At 39.3% G+C, this 19,589-nt stretch overlaps 1 protein-coding gene, 1 long non-coding RNA gene, 3 other non-coding genes and 1 pseudogene across 6 annotated transcripts in view; 3 read left to right on the top strand and 3 right to left on the bottom strand.

Moving 5' to 3' along the window:
• LOC120543671 overlaps positions 1-19,589 on the bottom strand; it is a 620,163-nt gene that overhangs the window by 555,411 nt on the left and 45,163 nt on the right. The gene's annotated exons all lie outside the window — the stretch shown is intronic.
• Positions 1,546-10,254, bottom strand: LOC120543682 (annotated as a pseudogene).
• Positions 11,476-11,548, top strand: trnav-uac. The gene has a single exon. It is a non-coding gene; the product is annotated as a tRNA-Val (tRNA).
• Positions 12,823-12,894, bottom strand: trnaa-cgc. The gene has a single exon. It is a non-coding gene; the product is annotated as a tRNA-Ala (tRNA).
• Positions 13,664-19,589, top strand: part of LOC120543686 — a 13,638-nt gene continuing 7,712 nt past the window's right edge. The window contains exon 1 of the long non-coding RNA XR_005636382.1: positions 13,664-13,891. This is a non-coding gene — a long non-coding RNA (uncharacterized LOC120543686). The remainder of the gene's footprint in view (positions 13,892-19,589) is intronic.
• On the top strand, positions 14,033-14,114 carry trnas-uga. Its single transcript has one exon. It is a non-coding gene; the product is annotated as a tRNA-Ser (tRNA).

The raw sequence follows: 19,589 nt of genomic DNA, 5'->3' as shown, positions 1-19,589 counted from the left end.
ATGTTTATCAAAACTAAATGTTGTCTCATTGTATTCGGATCTCAAAATGCTCCAAAAGGCTTAATTTGTGTATTAAAATCATCAATTTCTTCTGGGGATGCCAGGTCCCTGGACCCCCTTAAGCCCAGGTGTATCTTTCCATTTAATCATAAAGGTCATGTAGATGAGAAAGCTGTTAACACAGCTAAGTTAGCCACGTTCAAACTGCCCACACAGTGCAGGACTGCTTTAATGCAGCTTGAGTTGTCGTTTCCCCAACGTTTTGGTTTGTGACCTCTTACAAAAAGAAGCGGCTGGTTGGGGCTCTCATGTTACACTATCTATCTTCAGCCACCAGAGGTCAGTAGTGTACCATTTAATATATATAAATGGGCTGAAAATCATTGAAAAATCTCACATTCTGTTCTCGTTTAATATTTTAACAGTTTTTAAGTTATTGCAATATAAACAATATCTGGATGGCACACTGGCAAAGGGTTGGAGAGGTGTGGGACTGTCCTGGTCACAGTCTCTGTGTCTCTTCAGCCTTATGCCCTGTTCCCTACAGACTGTCCCCCTCCATCCACCAGATGTCCTGACTCTCTCCTCCCCTTTCACCTGACTAACACAACACACAATGAATACATTACATTTCTTTGCAGCTTTATTGTGATGTATTGCGTATTAACATCCAATGTCCACAATACTCTGCTGCGGTGCATTCTGGTTGTGTTCTGGCTCGATCCAACATGTCCATGACAGTTTCAGTGCCCACAGGAAACATTTCAGAAGTTTAGTTTGTTCTTCAGCCTGATTTACACAGGTTATATATTTCTAAAACCTGCTTTGTGATGTTGTTTATATGGTATCGATGATGTGTTGCTGTGTAGAGAGGAATCTGCCGACACTGTTTCTTGATTATAAAGGTTTATTTACAACAAGGAATTCAGCATCAATTTACAAGCTCTGAAGAGCCGGAGAGCCGAACCGGGTCTATCCCCAAAAAAGTCACTCTAAAGTTCTTTGTGTGTGTGCCCCATGTGTATATTCCATGAATTGGGGTGGGATCGATAACTAACCAATGGCTTCATGCCAACTGGCTCTGTCTAAGAGTCCATTGATAATGCTTTTTCCAGATGTGTCTTCTGAAACTAGGCTAAAGTTCATCTGGGTTTCTTTGTTACCCAAAGCTTAAGTACAAATCATATAGAATATGCAGATACAATAAGATGGCCATATACCTCAGTGACGACTTGTGACGATAGCAGTTTGGACACAAGAGCTAGCTAAGATATGGGCCTGTAATTCACTGGAAGGGTGAGATCTTCAGCAAAGGCTGGACTATAGCATGTTTAAAATGACTAGGGACAGAGACTGTTAAAAGGGAGATATTGATAATCGATATATATATATATAGTAGAGGCAATTGGATTAAAAACATTTAAAAACCACTATGAAGGAAGAATGTCAAAGGATCCACATGTTTTGTTTGTTTATGGCTTTTGTTAAGGGTAGATGTCGATGAGTAGTCGTGAGCACGTGTAAACACTCAGGAGGAGTCTGAGATGAAGTTGACAAGATGGGATATTTATTGTTTAGAGGAAAGAATAATATAAAAATTAACTAAATTAAGGAAAGCAGGAAAAATATACTTTCAAGAAAATAAAAGTAAATCGACTCGAGAGTCAAAACAATCAGAAAATATTAACATACAACTGTTTCCTAATTGACCTTAAATCAAGTCACATGAACAAATACAACTGCTAGGCTATGTAGCCTGAAGCCCCGCCTCTCAAATTGGAACATACCAACATGACCGTACAAAGCAGGGGTGGCTCAGGTGAGCAGACAGTAAAGGCTCCATACAGCCAATATTAATATATCTCTATCAACTAACTCAATTAACTCTATTAACAAATAATATTTATATGATTCATCCAAACTAATACTAACTAATACTTTGACGGCTAATAAAATAATTACTTCAAAATTACGGTTCACTTCCTGTTACCCCGGAAGTCCTAGCCTCATTTAAAACTGAGGATTGCAGCAAACTTTCTTTTATACAAACAAAAGGAGCACATGCTGGTAAGACAAACATCATGTTACCCTCTATTAGCTTTTAAACTCAATAAACAGACACTAGTTAACAAAGACATAAGTGTTGCGTGATTATTTTAACTGGTCATGTTTGTGAAATAAAAGAAATGGTTTTAAACAATAGAGAATGATGTATTGATGGATGTAGCTATAGCTAATCACCGCAGTATTAGATGTTAAATATGTGCACAAGAAAGCTACGGGATTACTGTGGGGAATTTGATGACTGGATAGGTTAACCAATGATTTGAATACAGTGTGATAAGTAACAACATATTGACACGCTAAACAGACATACACAGGCAACCTTTACACTCAGTCTTTGAGATATAAAATAGGTAGCGCATCGCTACCATGACAGCAGCCATGCACCCCGTCACAGGTTTGCACACATTCGTTAAAAAAAACTATTACAACATAAATCACAACATGTTTTTTTTATATAGAATAGGACATGAAATTAACTTAATATGACGAAAATAGAATAACAAAAATAATTAGAGATAATCACAGGCTTAAAGTCAATATGGTGAAAATTAAAAATGATGACAATAAAGCAATGAAATCGCAGGACTTATGATTACAGTCAAAGGCAGTATATTTAGATAATACAAGTCAAAGAAGAGTTCAAAAAGCTGGTAAATCATTTCTACATCTTAAATCTTAAATTCACCTTTTTAGGGTATTTGCATAAAACGGATCCCAATGTGTTTAACATTATAATGTTCAGAACAAACTCAGCTTTCTGTAACGTGGCGCCCAAATCTGTCCCGGAGCAACGTGTGAAGAGATAATTTGGCGCTAAAGCTGAAAAAGTTGATGTTGGATTTTAGAAAACAAACTTATGTGTTGTACGAATTGTTTCGGTGCTTGAAATGAGTTCACCAAAGTCTTCAGGATCCCAAAGTAGTGTTAATATACGGTGAAAATAATATATGTCTGAAATGAGATTTTGTAATACTGCTCTTTGAGTAGGAGTTTATGTCAAACATGGTTTGGACGCGCCAGTGCGTCTTTCGTCCTCTGATGGTTAAACTATAATATAATGTAAATAAACGGTATCTATTAAGAAGTGGACTAATTTTCCTAATGATTCCTACAGACTTTAAGATTTTTTCTTTTTTTACACTTAATCTATTTGTTCTCCCCAACCGCATTTTTCATTAACAATATGACACATGATGCCTGTGCGATCTGTGGCTTGTAATGACAGGTAGGGGAAAATGTTGGCCTTTAAGGCGTTCCACACAAGGGGAGCTCACTGTAAAAGCAGCAAAATACAGTATACAGGTGAGAGAGATGGAACAGAAGTAATGAGTGAAGAGCCTGGAGCCGTTCCATACTTAGTCTGTGAGTCTCTGTCCAGTTACATCTCTGTAAGATAGTGATGCAGGCTGCAGACCAGCAGGTGTTCAATGTAGAGCACAGTGCCCAAAATTCACTTTGGACTGATACATTTATGTTCATCATACATATGTGCCAGCATCCAACTGGATTTCATTGATCCTGGATCTTTCCTCTCCAGTGACCGATGAACTGTCTCTGTGTTTACACAAGCTGAGGAGAGAAATAAATTGAGTTTAAACAGAAACATATTATATATATTTGTAAAGACATGAACATGTAAATGAAGAATTCACTACTGTCTTACCTCCAGCCCTTCCTTTTCTTCATGGGGATGTTTGTTGTTTTCAAAGAACTGATTAAAAAAAGTGATATCATTTAATTACTACTACTGCTAAAATAATTTCTACGTTCTACTGTACATGCAGTAACATGGACTGAGTAATAACAGTAAAGAACATACCTGTTAGGGATTGTCTGCATTCCCTTTTTCTTTCTGTAATAAAACATTACCAACGAAAAGCACCTCAATCAACAACATAATGATTTGACAAATATATTATGTATTAAAAACATAAATGTTTTAATTGTCTAAATGCCAATCATACCTGTGTCTTTCTGCCAGACGAAAAATAAAACAGAGCTATTGCAATTAAGATTAAACAGGTCACAAGCCCCCCCACAACGATGCCGATCACAGCTCCTGATCTTTGTTCTCCACATTCAGCATCCGTTGAAGCATTTCCTGGTTTTATCTGCTGAAGATTCAAGGATTCACATCTGGAATGATAGAGGGACATTTTGACAGGACCATGTGTTGGGTACCATGCTGCTGTCCATGTCTGATCTGAAGCTTGACTTACTGTGTGTGTGGCTGACACGATCTCAATAATGTCCCATTGGAAAATGTTCCATCGCTGCAGTCAGAGCACTCAGTGTCCCTTAATGCTGTTCCTGTACAAATGATATAAGTTCAGTTTACATATTGTGAAGAGAACAAAGTGTTCTATGACATCTTTACATTTCATGTAATCCTTTCAGTGGATTTAAAAAACTATTTTATTATTATTATTATTATTATTATTATTATTATTATTATATACAATACAACATTACTTTGTTTCAAGTCCCAAAATATAATCTTTCACAAGCTTTTCATATTTCAGGAAAAATGACTCCTTCCAGTCTCTTCTCTTCTCAGACTCTTAAGTTCATTAAGGCAGGGGTCTTCAATGTTTTTTAAGCCAAGGACCCCTTAACTAATAGTGAGACAGATCAGGGACCCCCCTACTACGTTTATTGTATAAAATGAAGTTGCAAAATCAACTGGGCCTACAATAAGGTGTAGGGTGGCCTAACACCTTTATACATACTGTACTTTTTTTTTTTTTGCATAGAATACTAAGCTATTAAAATAATTGCTGACATGATTTTATAAATCATGTTTTAATGTTAAACATACATGTGGCACAGTGAATGTTTAGGATGAACTGTATCCGTGGATGGCTACCTTAGTGACTACCTTACCTATAGGCCAGTAAGCCTATCATCAGTGGGGATTTATATTTGCTAATAATATGTTGGAATTACGTTAAGACATATACATTTTTGAAAAAGACTTTCAAAAAATTGACAATAATTTAGATGCCCCCCTGCAGTGACTCTGAGGACCCCCTAGGGGTCCCGGACCCCCTGTTGAAGATCTCTGCAGTAAGGTATTTCCCCTGAACTTTGGTGTTCTCATTTAAAATTAAAGCTATACCTATAATCTCAAAGTCAACACAATAAACTGACCTTTTTGGCTAATATATTGTCCGGGTTGACAGCTGCTGTGTTTCTGTGCTTCCACACAGTCGTCCTTTATAGCATTCGTACAGTAGAATCCCTCCAGTGGTTCACAGACTGTATCTGAGGTAGCCGTACATGCTGTCTTTATCTTTACACCAGAACCTGTCAACACATGAAGATGTTACATATATGTATTTTGTCTCTTCTACTATAGAGCTACATGCTAAAATAGTCCCGTTTATAATAACAGAGAATAAAAGTCTAAGCTGATACCAACAGCTAATATCTTAACTGCAAAAAGACTTTTGATCATGTCGACTGCTATTTATTTATGTAAAAAGAGGATTTTATGATACAAAATAGTCTTCGCTGGTCTCACAGTATTTCATAACACATGAGGTCTTTGTTTCTGCGTGCAGTAAACTCTTCAAAATGACACTGTTAAACAAGTCTTTTTAGTTTTCTCAATTCTTACACAGCATTAACAGGACTTGCGGTTATAAGTCTATTAAATCTAGTCTTAGTCATACATTTTAACTAATAATTAGGAAATATATACAGAAGTCTACCTGAATCACAGCGTGCACAGGCATAACACCTGATAGACTGAGAAGGATGACTCATAAATGTTCCCTTGTCACAACCCAGACAGAAAGTACTTCTCCGCTCTGTACAATCAATGCCAACTCGACTTCCTGTTGAAAAGAAAAGCAATAATTCAATTTCATGCAATATAATGTTTCTATTAAATAAAAATGCATAATCTTGAGGGTTGAGTGCATGTTGTTAGGCAAAGTGACATGCACTGCTGTCTACATTATTATTATTATTATTATTTACAATAATAATTCCTGCTTGTTGCTTACTGTTGGAATAAAACTTCAGCACATTTTACTTGTGAACATAAACAGTACCAACCATGGGAGTAATACTGCCTGCACACAAGTGGTTGATTCTGAAAAGTATTGTTGCCACCTGGCAGTATAACAACATACTCCACATGGAAATATGTCTTTATAATATTCAATCAGATCTTACCAGCAGGACACTTAGGACAGCATTGATCCCCCATCTGATACTCTGTTGGATCACATGTGAGGGTATGTCCTCTGAAGACACTCATCACAAGTATCTGTGAGGAGAAGCCTGGTTAAAACATACAACACATAGCCTACTGCAAATCAAAATCATTGGTAGAAGCTGTTGAAATGAACTCCGACTGCACGTGAAGGCAGCACGGAAAGCAGTGGAGAAAAAGAAAAGAGATGAAGCAAGAGTTGAAGGGACTTTGCTTTGTTGTTGCAGGACACAGTCGCCTATTGTTACACAAACTCATGGACAGTTAGGTGCTTGTGTTTCGATTTTTATTGGCTGCTAGCAAGAGCCTTCAAAAATTACAACACATCCAAAACAGTGCAGCTCGGATCCTAATGAAGATACAAAAGTGTACTGCTTTTCTCCATTAGTTGAATCAGACTTAAAGCTATAGTGGGTGGTTTCTGCCGGCCCAATGAATTATAATAAAAGCTTGCTGTAATAAGATTATTTTACCAGCAATGGTGCAACTGTCAAATGTGTTCTTGACATCATTGTATGAGGCAGGATCCCAGTTTCCATGGACTGAAGACATCTCACTCAGATTTTGGGAGGAAGGGAAATCCAAAACAGGGAAACCATCTGGGAACAAAAAGAAACCATCCATGTAGAGGTAGCACTACACGGTAAACAATAATTCATTTTCATAAAGGTCATGTAGATGAGAAAGCTGTTAACACAGCTAAGTTAGCCACGTTCAAACTGCCCACACAGTGCAGGACTGCTTTAAACTGGAAGTACACGCCTCAGACAGTGTAATATTACATATTTTATTTTGTTTATGTCTTTGTACCTCGCTGCTTGTACCAGAGTAATTTCCTAATTTTTGAATAATAACACCCATCTACAGTATCAATCAATTTACTTGTGTTTACTTGTGCCATAGTTTGAGAACCTGTGGGCTACAGCACAGCTGAAATGTTTATCAAAACTAAATGTTGTCTCATTGTATTCGGATCTCAAAATGCTCCAAAAGACTTAATTTGTGTATTAAAATCATCAATTTCTTCTGGGGATGCCAGGTCCCTGGACCCCCTTAAGCCCAGGTGTATCTTTCCATTTAATGTAAAGAGACTAGCTCTGCTCCTGAAGGACTTAAACTTTCACTTTTGGTAGCCTGGCTGATAATCCAGAACATACAGCTAAACCTCAGCTAACTTATTCCATAAAATAGTAGCTCATGTATGTTAGTAAGACACAAGTTAAGGGGTGTGTGTGTGTGTGTGTGTGTGTGTGTGTGTGTGTGTGTGTGTGTGTGTGTGTGTGTGTGTGTGTGTGTGTGTGTGTGTGTGTGTGTGTGTGTGTGTGTGTGAGAGAGTGTGTCAAGGTTATTATAGTTATGCATTTTTCATTAGTTTTTATTGTAATTTCGTTTTGGCTTTTTGTTTTCAAATTCAGTTTAGTTTAGTTTTTATTTTTTTGAAAATGCTTAGTTTTTATTAGTCTTAGTCTTTTTTGTAATATGGGTTATTTATTGGGGGCAAGATTCAAAAAGGTCAGAAAAAAGTATTGTGTAATAATAACTCAACAAAAACATCATACAATTTTAGAAATATGTATTCAACAATAACACCAGTACATAAAATGTTTGAGTATCTCACAAAAGTGAGTACACCCCTCACATTTTAGTAAATATTTCATTATATCTTTTAATGGGACAACACTGAAGAAATGACACTTTGCTATAATGTAAAGTATGAAGTGTCCAGCTTGTGTAACAGTGTAAATGTGCTGGGGACAGAGACGCATTCGGAGGTACATTTCCACAAGTGCTGGGTACAATGACGCATACGTTTTTTTTTCTCTTTCGCGCAGGTCAGGTTTAATGTACGTAAACAATGATCAATGATTACCAAATTTCTCTCTAATATTGCTCCTCATAACCACTGAAAACTGTCAAAAAATAGAACCCAAAGTCCAATTATTATGGCCGTTATCTGACATTTAGCGTTTCTGCTTCACATTTTCAGCAGGGCAGCGGAGCGGCTGTGGGTTGACTCCCCACGGTTCTCATGGGCTTTATAAGTCCTAACGTGAAAAAGCTTAACGTGGTTTAATGTACCTAAACAACCATCAATCATCACCACGTGGTGATGTTTCTGGTTAGATTTTTTTTGACAGTTTTCAGTGGTTATGAGGAGCAATATGAGAGAAATTTGGTAATCATTGATCATTGTTTAGGTACAAGCTTTTTCCTCGCCATAGCCTGTCAAGTTCTTTTGACAGGCATAAGTGTTCATTTCAAGATACGGCCATGATAAATTTGGTGATCGTTGTTGAGGTACATTAAACCACGTTAAGCTTTTTCACGTTAAGCAGAACAGGCAGCGTTGTGAACAGAGAAGCGTGCAGCCTGCCCTGTGGGGACAGAGATTGTTGTGGATTTTTTGCATCTGTCGCTGAAGAATTATATTATAGTTATATAGTGTTATGGACTTCTTTTTTTTTAACTAAATTGAGCTCGAGGTTTTAAATTGTTACAATGTAAATTCAAATCTGCTTAAAAAAATACACATATGTTCATTTAGCATGTTTGTTTTGTCCATATGTGATCGTGCTGTGTTCCCCAGGTCTCAGCTGCTACAATGAGTTTTCTTCTTTTTTTTGCCTCCCCCCCCCTGGCTCGAAAGTCAAACTCCGCCTATGATGTGATGATGTGGGGGGGCTATTTAAAATGGTTATTTTGAGGGGGACAGCACATTTACACTGTTATACAAGCTGGACACTTAATACTTTACATTGTAGCAAAGTGTCATTTCTTCAGTGTTGTCCCATTAAAAGATATAATGAAATATTTACTAAAATGTAAAAAAACACTTTTGTGAGATACTGTATGTAAACAGTCTACACAAGACGCAGCAGTAAGTGCAAAATGTGTTAGTAACTGTGCCAGGAAAAACCTAAACAGCCCACAGACTAAAGAAGACATACATCAACAGGTGTTTGAACTTTGGTTTGAGTGAAGTGATGAACTTTTTGAAGGCGACTCCCACAGTTGTGTAGCTAGACATCCCAGTATCAACACATATTAGCCCACGCTTCCTCACGCTTTTAGTGTTCATGCGTATTGACTACCCAGCAGCTCCCGGGTCTCCGGTGAAAGCCCTCCTGTAGTGGTCTCTGTCCCGCGGTTGTCTCCGTCATGCTGCCTGGCCCTGGCCCCACACATCCAGGCCCTGTACCGGGTTATATTAGCTTCTGTTTCAGAGGGAGGGGGCTCTGCCTTCTCCTTGCCCTGTCGCTGCTTGTTAAAGTAAGCTACGTTAGCCTCCTTGTGCGCGCTTCAAATTCGGGATATTTTTCCCTGTAATAAATTGTCCAGATAATTTACCACCTTCCACTGCGAGGCGCTTGCTTTTATCTGACACAGTCATAATCTAATAACTCTGCCGCTTTCTCCCGACTTTCGGTCCCGAGGGGACATGTTATGTTCAATTTGACGTGGAATGTCGGAATTTCTGGGTTCCCAGTCGGAAACTATATCCCTTGTTTGACTTCAGATGTCAGTACGTCCACCATCCAGCGCTACATTCCTACAAGGGATCGTTTTCTGCTTAAAACACACTGTAAAATGTCCCGCATAGTACACACCTTGGTCACGGCCCCTTTACTTACAAAATCTACCGGATCCATTTAAAAAAACACGTTTTTTTATTGTCAAAGATGGATATAGAGCAATGTATTAGCCTACCTGCACCATAGCCTTATATTTTGCTAATCCGAAATCCCTGTATTAGATTTTCTAAACTTTAAAATACCAGTGTCTGCATAAACCTGGCTTGGCTTTAAGGACCCAGCACCACACAGGACAAGGAATGAGTGAAACTGACCTCAGCGTCCATCAGGTGTTTTGGCGTCCGTGTGTGAAGTTGTGTCAATGTGCAGTCTTGAGTCAACAGTCACGAGTCCGACAGTTTGCTCTACAGGTTGGAACTGAGGAGGAGCTGCAAGATATGTGAACCACTGGAACCTGTTTGTCCGCATTTTAGTGTAACCGTTCCATGGGAATCTGCTGCGATTGATCCATTTACATAACTTTAATCAGCTGTTTCTAAATAAATGCATGTATAAAATGCAGGGGATATATACCTGCTTCAATTTAAAATATGATCAGCTGTTCACTTTGACTTTAGCCTATAAGTTAGGTTTAGAACATGATGTTATCTGTTCAGACATACAGTGTGAAAGCATTTGTAAATTGGTCAGTAAAGATCCATTGTTTTGGTCTTGGTGGAGCTTGTGTGTAAAAGAAGTTCACGCATTTTAAATGTGTGGTAACTGTATGCATTTTGTGTCAAAGTAACAAGAAATGTGTTAATTGTATAGCCTACACAGACAGATGTGCTAACTGTGTTAAGAGTTTAGGAAAGTTGTTAAAAGTATTGAATAAAGTGTCGTAGCGATCGTAAAAACCTGTAAACTAACATCATAGGTGTAGCCTAATTCATGGCTCAATTCATTAGCTGATTGCACAATTGGCCCGTAGGCTACTGCAGTTATAAGTGTGACGAGTGCATATTAAAAATACTGTGACAGTAAATTGGCATGGCCTTATTTCTGTTGAAGAGAAACAAGGAGAACCGGTTTGATGTGACTCTGCAGGAGGTCACACCGGGCTGCATCAACTGGCCGACACAAAACCAGCGCTGGAATGTAACGAAGTCCTGCCAACACTCCCGTTATTCCCGGCATCTCCCGTTTTGTTATTACATTTTTTTTGCTAAACCCACCAGACTCCATGTAGCCTAAATAAACAGTGATTTTAGCATGGTTTACACGACATAAACAAAATAAAGCAATGAAAAAAGCACCCAAAAATTGTAAATTTTTGACCCAGGAGGACAACACAAGGGTTTAAAATAATGCAATTTCCCTGAAGCCTACATTTAGTGTCTCTTTTTGGGGTTTTGTGTCTCTTTGTAGTCTGTTGGTGTCTCTTTGCGGTAGTTTTGCGTCTCTTTTTCACATCATTTTTAACCGATATTATCACCGTATCAGTGTCTGAAACGTTGGAAAAGCTAGAGCAGATTATAAATAAATAAATAAAACTCAAAAAGCTCATTTCACATAGGTGTTGCAACCTTAAACCTTGTAGTAGCAGGTAAAAACCTGATAAACCAATGTATATATGAAGGTATTTAAGAATAAACACAACCTTTCATGGCATCAGGTTCCATAGTGTAGCGGTTATCACGTCTGCTTTACACGCAGAAGGTCCTGGGTTCGAGCCCCAGTGGAACCAGTGATCGTTTTCTTTTACTAATTCACCCACAGGAAACTAAATTCAGATATTATAACTTATCAATAACTCTCATCATACTAATTTAAAAACATTAGTTTTATTGTTAAAAACAGAAAGACGCATGTAAAGAATATTACAACATATTAATCCAAACAATGAATACAAAAATATAATTATGTGTAAAATATATAAAAAAAAACATATCAAGATCAGTTAACAATGATATGATCTAGAATCGGATATATAATAAGACATAAAATCTAAAACGGACAACCATTTCCGGTTTGCACGTCGAAACTTCAGAATAAAAGCGCTGGAGGTTAGAACAGTGACAAACGGCCCTTGCGTCATAACTAAGTGTTATTACACAGACATACACAAACACGCACGGACAGACACAAACACACACACACACACACACACACACACATAGAAAGTAACAAATTGCAATTACTCACGTTACTGTAATTGAGTAGTTTTTTGTGTAGTTGTACTTTTAAAGTACTTTTTAAAATATATATTATTTTTTTTAAATATGTAATTTTATTTTACTTTCACTAAGTAAGTTTTTGTACTTTGCTACATTTTAAATCACATCCGTTACTGAGTTAAGTAGCCTAAATAAAAAAGCTCTCTAATGTTGTTTGGAGGCTTTTTTGTTAGTTTTTTTTAAGGTTTTTGTCGCTTTTTTGAAAGACTTTTTAGAAAAACTTTTTTTTTTTAAATGTACTTTAATTAAATTTGTATAATAAGTATAAATACGATATTAAATAAGTATAAATATAAAAAAGTAAACCTCCTCTTGCTGTTAAAAAGTAACTAAGTAACTTTACCCTCAGTAAATTTTAAATGAGCTACTTATTAATTTAAGGCAGTGAAAAGGCGACAAAAAGGTGACAAAAAAGGCAGCGAAAAGGCAGAAAAAAAGGCTGTGAAAAAGGCGACAAAAGGCAGCAAAAAAGGCGACAAAAGGCAGCGAAAAAGGCAGCGAAAATGGCGACAAAAAGGTAACAAAGAGGCAGCGAAAAAGGCGATAAAAAGGCAGAGAAAAAGGCAAATAAAAAGGCAACAAAAAGGCCGTGAAAAAGGCGACAAAAGGCAGCAAAAAAGGTGACAAAAGGCAGCGAAAAAGGCGACAAAAGGTGTCAAAGGTGTCTCAAAGGGCAACACTTTGGCCACTTCTTTAATCGTTGTTACACGGCTAACAGTTCATAGTGATTGAGTTTACACCGTGACGGGATCGGTAACGCTCCGAAACAGAAACGGTAAAAGAGTGGAGATGCCGGGGATTGAACCCGGGGCCTCATACATGCGAAGCATGCGCTCTACCACTGAGCTACATCCCCACACGATGCACTATTCGGTCCGGAAACCTGTATTTATAGGTCACGTCTCGGGTTGTGGCGCTGACATTTGGTGTGTTAAAGTCTAATACTTATTATTACTTACATACAGTTCCAGTGCGGGATGTGCCTGTTGGTTGTTGGCTGACTGGCTGGTTTCTTGCTAGCTGCTTGTAGCTTTCTCGAGAACCGCCCATTCAATGGACTTCATACTCGATTCTTTGCTTCCTTTGGTCCTCGGTAATACACCTGCCAAATGTAAAATTGATTGAATAAACGGTCTTTGAGATATGCAAAGGACAATCATACATTCATAGGCTCATAGAGAGATTCCTTCATTAATAGTTAAATGATGCTGCTACAGCGCCACTTATTGGCCAAATAGCACCAAATTTGTCATGGCCAGTCAGACATCAATCTATGTACACCAAATGGGGTTGCAACAAGCGTTCTGTAAATACGAATCGACGTTTTTTTTATTAAAATAAAAAATATTTATGAAATATTACAACTTCCTTTTCTTAAAATATGATGACTTTTTTATTAAAAGAAGACGATTTTTTTCTTAAAATATTACGACTTTTCTTCCCCAAAATATGACGGCTGTTTTCATGAAATATTACGACGGAAAAATAAAAAAATAAAATAAAAATGTAAACATAAACCTTCAGCATTTAAGCCCATTTTGTGTGAGCTAAACAATCAGCAAAGCAGCACGCGCACCGACGTCTGATTATGTCTGTGACTGTCGGCGGGAGAAAACAAGCCGTTGTGGGTTTTACATCGAGTTTAGTTGGGTTTACAGACATTATATCGGACTTAGTCGTGTTTCTGTTGTTTCCCATCGACCTGACATCGACGTGAATACTCCTGAACGGTTAGTGAGATGTTCTGCTGGCTCATAATGTCGATATTTATCCAGGATTCAACTTTATTTCAGCGGTCAACGTCTGAAACGGGAGAGCCATCCGGGACGGTGCTCGATGACGGACACCAAACTGTAAGTAAGTGTTTTTAACGGCAGCTAAACACGTAAAATCAGCAGCAGACGGTATTCGTTTGCTAAAATTGTTCAAACTAGCTATAGAGCCACAGGTATTGGATATGATAAATTGTATGGTCGAAAGTTACTGTGACGTAAGCTGCGATGGCCGAGTGGTTAAGGCGTTGGACTTGAAATCCAATGGGGTCTCCCCGCGCAGGTTCGAACCCTGCTCGCAGCGGATGGGTCACTACTTTTCTCATTTTTCTTCTCTTCCCCCCTTTTTGTTCCTTCCCCATGGACTGCCAAACACATGCCAACGATCTCTTAACGATTCCTAACAAACTCCTAAGCTATTTTATTTAACCTTTATTTAACCAGGTAGGCCTTTCCATGGGCAGCCCCCTCACTCTGACATCTCTGCATTAGTGCATGTATAGGTTCTGAGCATGTGTGTGTAATTCAGACCTGTGTGTAATGTGTGTAATAACAGAGTGAAAACATTGGAATTTCCCCTTGCGGGATTAATAAAGTATAAAGTATAGAGAACAGATTCTCATTTGCAGCGGTGACCTGGCCAATAATAAAGTGTGAGTGTGCAAGACAACATACAGTTTTACATTCAATACAGTACAAAAATATAGAATGCAATAGGCTACATAAATACAGGTTAAGTAGGCTTTACAAAGCCGGAGCAAAGTAAGACGATGAATATGATAAAGTCATTTGGTAATACCAGAATATAAATGAGTAGACAGTCTTTATAAATGCTGTAATGTTGCAACATGTTCCAATCGGGGATCAAACAGCAAATTTCTCATTTTTCCTCTTTTTTCCGAGACGATTCCTAACAAGTCCTAATGATTCCTAACAAGTCCTGACGAGTCCTAACATTTCCTAACAAGTCATAATGATTCCTAACAAGTCCTAACGATTCCTAACATTTCCTAACAAGTCCTAACGAGTCCTAACAAGTCCTAACAAGTCCTAACGATTCCTAACATTTCCTAACAAGTCCTAACGAGTCCTAACATTTCCTAACAAGTCCTAACGATTCCTAACATTTCCTAACAAGTCCTAACGAGTCCTAACATTTCCTAACAAGTCCTAATGATTCCTAACAAGTCCTAACGAGTCCTAACATTTCCTAACAAGTCATAATGATTCCTAACAAGTCCTAACAAGTCCTAACGAGTCCTAACATTTCCTAACAAGTCCTAATGATTCCTAACAAGTCCTAACGAGTCCTAACATTTCCTAACAAGTCATAATGATTCCTAACAAGTCCTAACAAGTCCTAACGATTCCTAACATTTCCTAACAAGTCCTAACGAGTCCTAACATTTCCTAACAAGTCCTAACGGTTCCTAACAAGTCCTAACAAGTCCTAACGATTCCTAATAAGTCCTAACAATTTCACCTTCCTATGCCATTAAGTCCTACATGTTCGCTAACAAGTCCTAATAAGTCCTAACGATTCCTAACGAGTCCTAACAAGTCCTAACGATTCCTAACGAGTCCTAACAAGTCCTAACGAGTCCTAACAAGTCCTAACGATTCCTAACGAGTCCTAACAAGTCCTAACAATTTTCTTACGATTGCTAATAAGTCCTAACGGTTCCTAACAAGTCCTAATAAGTCCTAACGATTCCTAACGAGTCCTAACAAGTCCTAACGATTCCTAACAAGTCCTAACAAGTCCTAACGATTCCTAACAAGTCCTAACAAGTCCTAACGAGTCCTAACAAGTCCTAACGATCCCTGTGAATATGCTCATAGAGATAGTTGGGTTTTGTGCGATTTATACGCAAAAATTATGTTTTTATTAAATTAATAAATGTTTTTTCAGACCCAGTTGGGTCTTTAATATGGATGAAGTCGTCGTTTGTTCAGAGATAAGAAGCCTTCACACAGTCAAACGCTCTCTCACCTCACAGGGTGTGTGTGTGTGTGTGTGTGTGTGTGTGTGTGTGTGTGTGTGTGTGTGTGTGTGTGTGTGTGTGTGTGTGTGCGTGTGTGTGCGTTGTGTGTGTGTGTGCGTGTGTGTGGGTGTGTGTGTGTGCGTGTGTGTGTGGCCGTGTGCCGTAATGCGTGTGCGTTATGCGTGCGTGTGTGTGTGTGCGTGTGTGTGCGTGTGTGTATGCGTGTGTTTGCGTGTGTGTGTGCGTGTGTTGTGCGTGTGTGTGTGTGTGTGTGTATGCGTGTGCGTGTGTGTGTGTGCGTGTGTCGTGTGCGTGTGTTGTGTATGCGTGTAGTGTGTGGTATACGTGTGTAATGCGTGTGTGTGCGCGTGTGTGTGCGTGTGGTAGTATGCGTGTGTGTGTGTGCGTGTGTGTGTGTGGCTGTGCGTAATGCGTGTCGTGTGTGTTGCGTGTGCGTGTGCGTGGTAATGCGTGCGTGCGTGTGTGTGCGTGTGTACGTGCGTGTTATGGCCACCTGCTCTTTCTGGCCTTTAACATCAGAACAAAATGTCCCTGTTCTTCAACAACATGCGGTCTGCCTGCCTGCCTGCCTGCCTGCCTGCCTGCCTGCCTGCCTGTCTGTCTGTCTGCCTGTCTGTCTCTTCCTGCTGGCAGACTGTAGGTGTCGTACAGCTCGACACCTACAGTATTATGGTCTGTGCTCTAGACCTCCTCTGTCTGTAACGTACACACCGTTACCTTGTTGTTTTTAAAGCAGCGTTTTGAGACATAAGAAATCATCTCCAGTAGCAGGACTAATCTGCGTCCATAACAACACACATCACATGACCGTTCACACACACACACACACACACACACACACACACACACACACACACACACACTGGGCATGTGCGTGCCGGTGTAAACAGGAAGCAGATTGTCTGACCTCACACAGAATCATGGACTAGTAGAAGTTGAATAGACCGAACAACAGGAGTAAGAGAAGAGATGTATTATTCTGATGGAGGGAGGACTGTTACTCAAAGGTCTGGAAGATACCTGACTGGTGAGAGAGACAGACAGACAGACAGACAGACAGACAGAGAGATGGAGAGACAGACTGACAGATGGAGAGATTGAGAGACAGACAGACAGACGAGGAGAGAGACAGAGAGAGAGAGACAGACAGAGAGAGACAGAGAGAGAGACAGACAGACAGAGAGAGAGACAGACGGAGAGAGAGACAGACAGACAGACAGAGAGAGAGATAGATGGAGAGACAGACAAACGGGGAGACAGACAGAGAGACAAACAAAGAAAGATGGAGAAAGAGAGAGAGAGAAACCGACAGAGAGACAGACAGACAGAGAGCGACAGACAGAGAGAGAGAGATGGAGAGAGAGAGAGAGAGAGACAGAGAGAGAGACGGAGAAAGAGAGAGAGACAGATAGACAGACAGATGGAGAGAGAGAGACAGACAGACAGACACAGAGAGAGAGACAGACAGAGAGATGGAGAGAGAGAGAGAGAGAAACCGACAGAGAGACAGACAGACAGTCAGACAGAGAGAGACAGACAGAGAGAGAGATGGAGAAAGAGAGAGAGAGAGACAGAGAGAGACGGAGAAAGAGAGAGAGACAGATAGACAGACAGATGGAGAGAGAGAGAGAGAGACAGACAGACAGACACAGAGAGAGAGACAGACAGAGAGATGGAGAAAGAGAGAGAGAGAAACCGACAGAGAGACAGACAGACAGTCAGACAGAGAGAGACAGACAGAGAGAGAGAGATGGAGAAAGAGAGAGAGAGAGACAGAGAGAGAGACGGAGAAAGAGAGAGAGACAGATAGACAGACAGATGGAGAGAGAGAGACAGACAGACAGAGACACAGAGAGAGAGAGAGACAGAGAGATGGAGAAAGAGAGAGAGAGAAACCGACAGAGAGACAGACAGACAGTCAGACAGAGAGAGACAGACAGAGAGAGAGAGATGGGAGAAGAGAGAGAGAGAGAGAGAGAGAGATGGAGAGAGAGACAGACAGACAGAGAGAGAGACAGACAGACGGAGAGACAGACAGATGGAGAGAGAGAGAGAGAGACAGACAGACAGACAGACAGACAGGTGGAACTGTTACTGACTGGTCTCTAAGCTACCTCACAGATAAAACACAGTAAAGATGTTCCCTTTCTAAAGCCCAACACAGCAGAGTAGAAGGAGCCTTTTTACTGGCTCTCACGCTGACCTTTGTTGCTTCAGCTCGTGCCCAAATCTCTGTTGTTTCTGCTGCACCTAACTGTGTTTCTCTTCACAACACGGTGATGTATTAACCTCTCTCTCACAACATGGTCCATGGTCTAATAGAAAACCACCACGGTTTATATGTGACCACACTGGGAGCAAGGTCAGGAATAAATCAACCACAGAAATTAGAGCCGGGCAATATATCGATATTATATCAATATCGCGATATGAGACTAGATATCGTCTTAGATTTTGGATATCGTGATATCGTAATAAGGCATAAGTGTTGTCTTTTCCTGGTTTTAAAGGCTGCATTACAGTATTAGTTAGTTTTAAGCATTTTATTAGCATTAAGTGATGTCATTTTCTGAACTTACCAGACTGTTGTAGCTGTTCTATTATTTGCCTTTACCCATTTAGTCATTATATCCACATTACTGATGATTATTTATCAAAAATCTCATTGTGTAAATATTGTGCGAAAGCACCGATAGTCAACGCTACGATATTGTCGCGGTATCGATATCGAGGGAATTTGGTCAAAAATATCGTGATATTTGATTTTCTCCATATCGCCCAGCCCTAACAGAAATAGAAGTTTGCAAAATGTTTTCTTTTGTATTTTTTTTGTGGGAAAAAAGTCCCTTAAAAACAGTCATGCATGCGTAGATTTAAAACTCATTAAAACCCCCCAAATTCACACTGAGAACATTGCCGTTGTGTCTATCTCTGTCGCTGTGCCTGCGTTCTGTAACATAGGGAGTAGGGCTGTCCTCGACTAACGAAATCCTTAGTCGACTAACACTTATAGGATTTTGTCGACTGATCGATGAGTTGATTTAATCGACAGAGCTGTGCTTTGAGAGGTGGTTAAGACTAGAAAAGCACAATATAAATGTAGTTAATTAACCATCTGTAAAACTGAGTTTCTCCACAATTAATGCTGCAAAAGCACCACTTTAAATCTTGTGTTTACCATAAATGTGCTCATGAGTTTCTTGGAAATGAGTAATTAAGCACGAATAAGCATAAAAAATGACTAATCGACTGAAGAAATCTTAGTCGACTGAGACCAAAACGACCGATTAGTCGACTAATCGACTAAGAGGTGGCAGCCCTAATAGGGAGTTACTGAGCCTTTAAAAAAATTAATTATTATTTTTATAAATTATATTATAATAATAATATGTATTTGTGAGGCATTTTTTAAAGATTTGATCATCTAAGGGTTGTCGTCCCCCCCCTATGCTGTGTATTGTAAATAACATAATGATGTATACTTAAAATATCTGTGTAAGTAGTAAAACAATACAAACCCCAAAAAGTTTAGAAACATTTTGAGTTCCCCCCTCCATGCCTCACAGTGGTTTGGTCCACTGCCTGCTGTACGTTAGGAACTGCACTCGACTCACAAGCTGAGTTTCCATCCACTTTTCAATCACAATTATCTGAAGTTTGGTAAAAACAGTCATGTGAATAAAGCTGGTGAAAGTGTGTTTCCATCCAACGGCTTTATTAAAGCGAATAAAAACCTGTGCGTAATGACGTCACTTGCTGTTATGCGGTGAAAT

Source organism: Perca fluviatilis, chromosome 16 (assembly GCF_010015445.1).
Source record: "Perca fluviatilis chromosome 16, GENO_Pfluv_1.0, whole genome shotgun sequence".
NCBI classification, from domain to species: Eukaryota; Metazoa; Chordata; class Actinopteri; order Perciformes; family Percidae; genus Perca; species Perca fluviatilis.
This window is presented reverse-complemented; position numbering and strand designations above follow the sequence as displayed.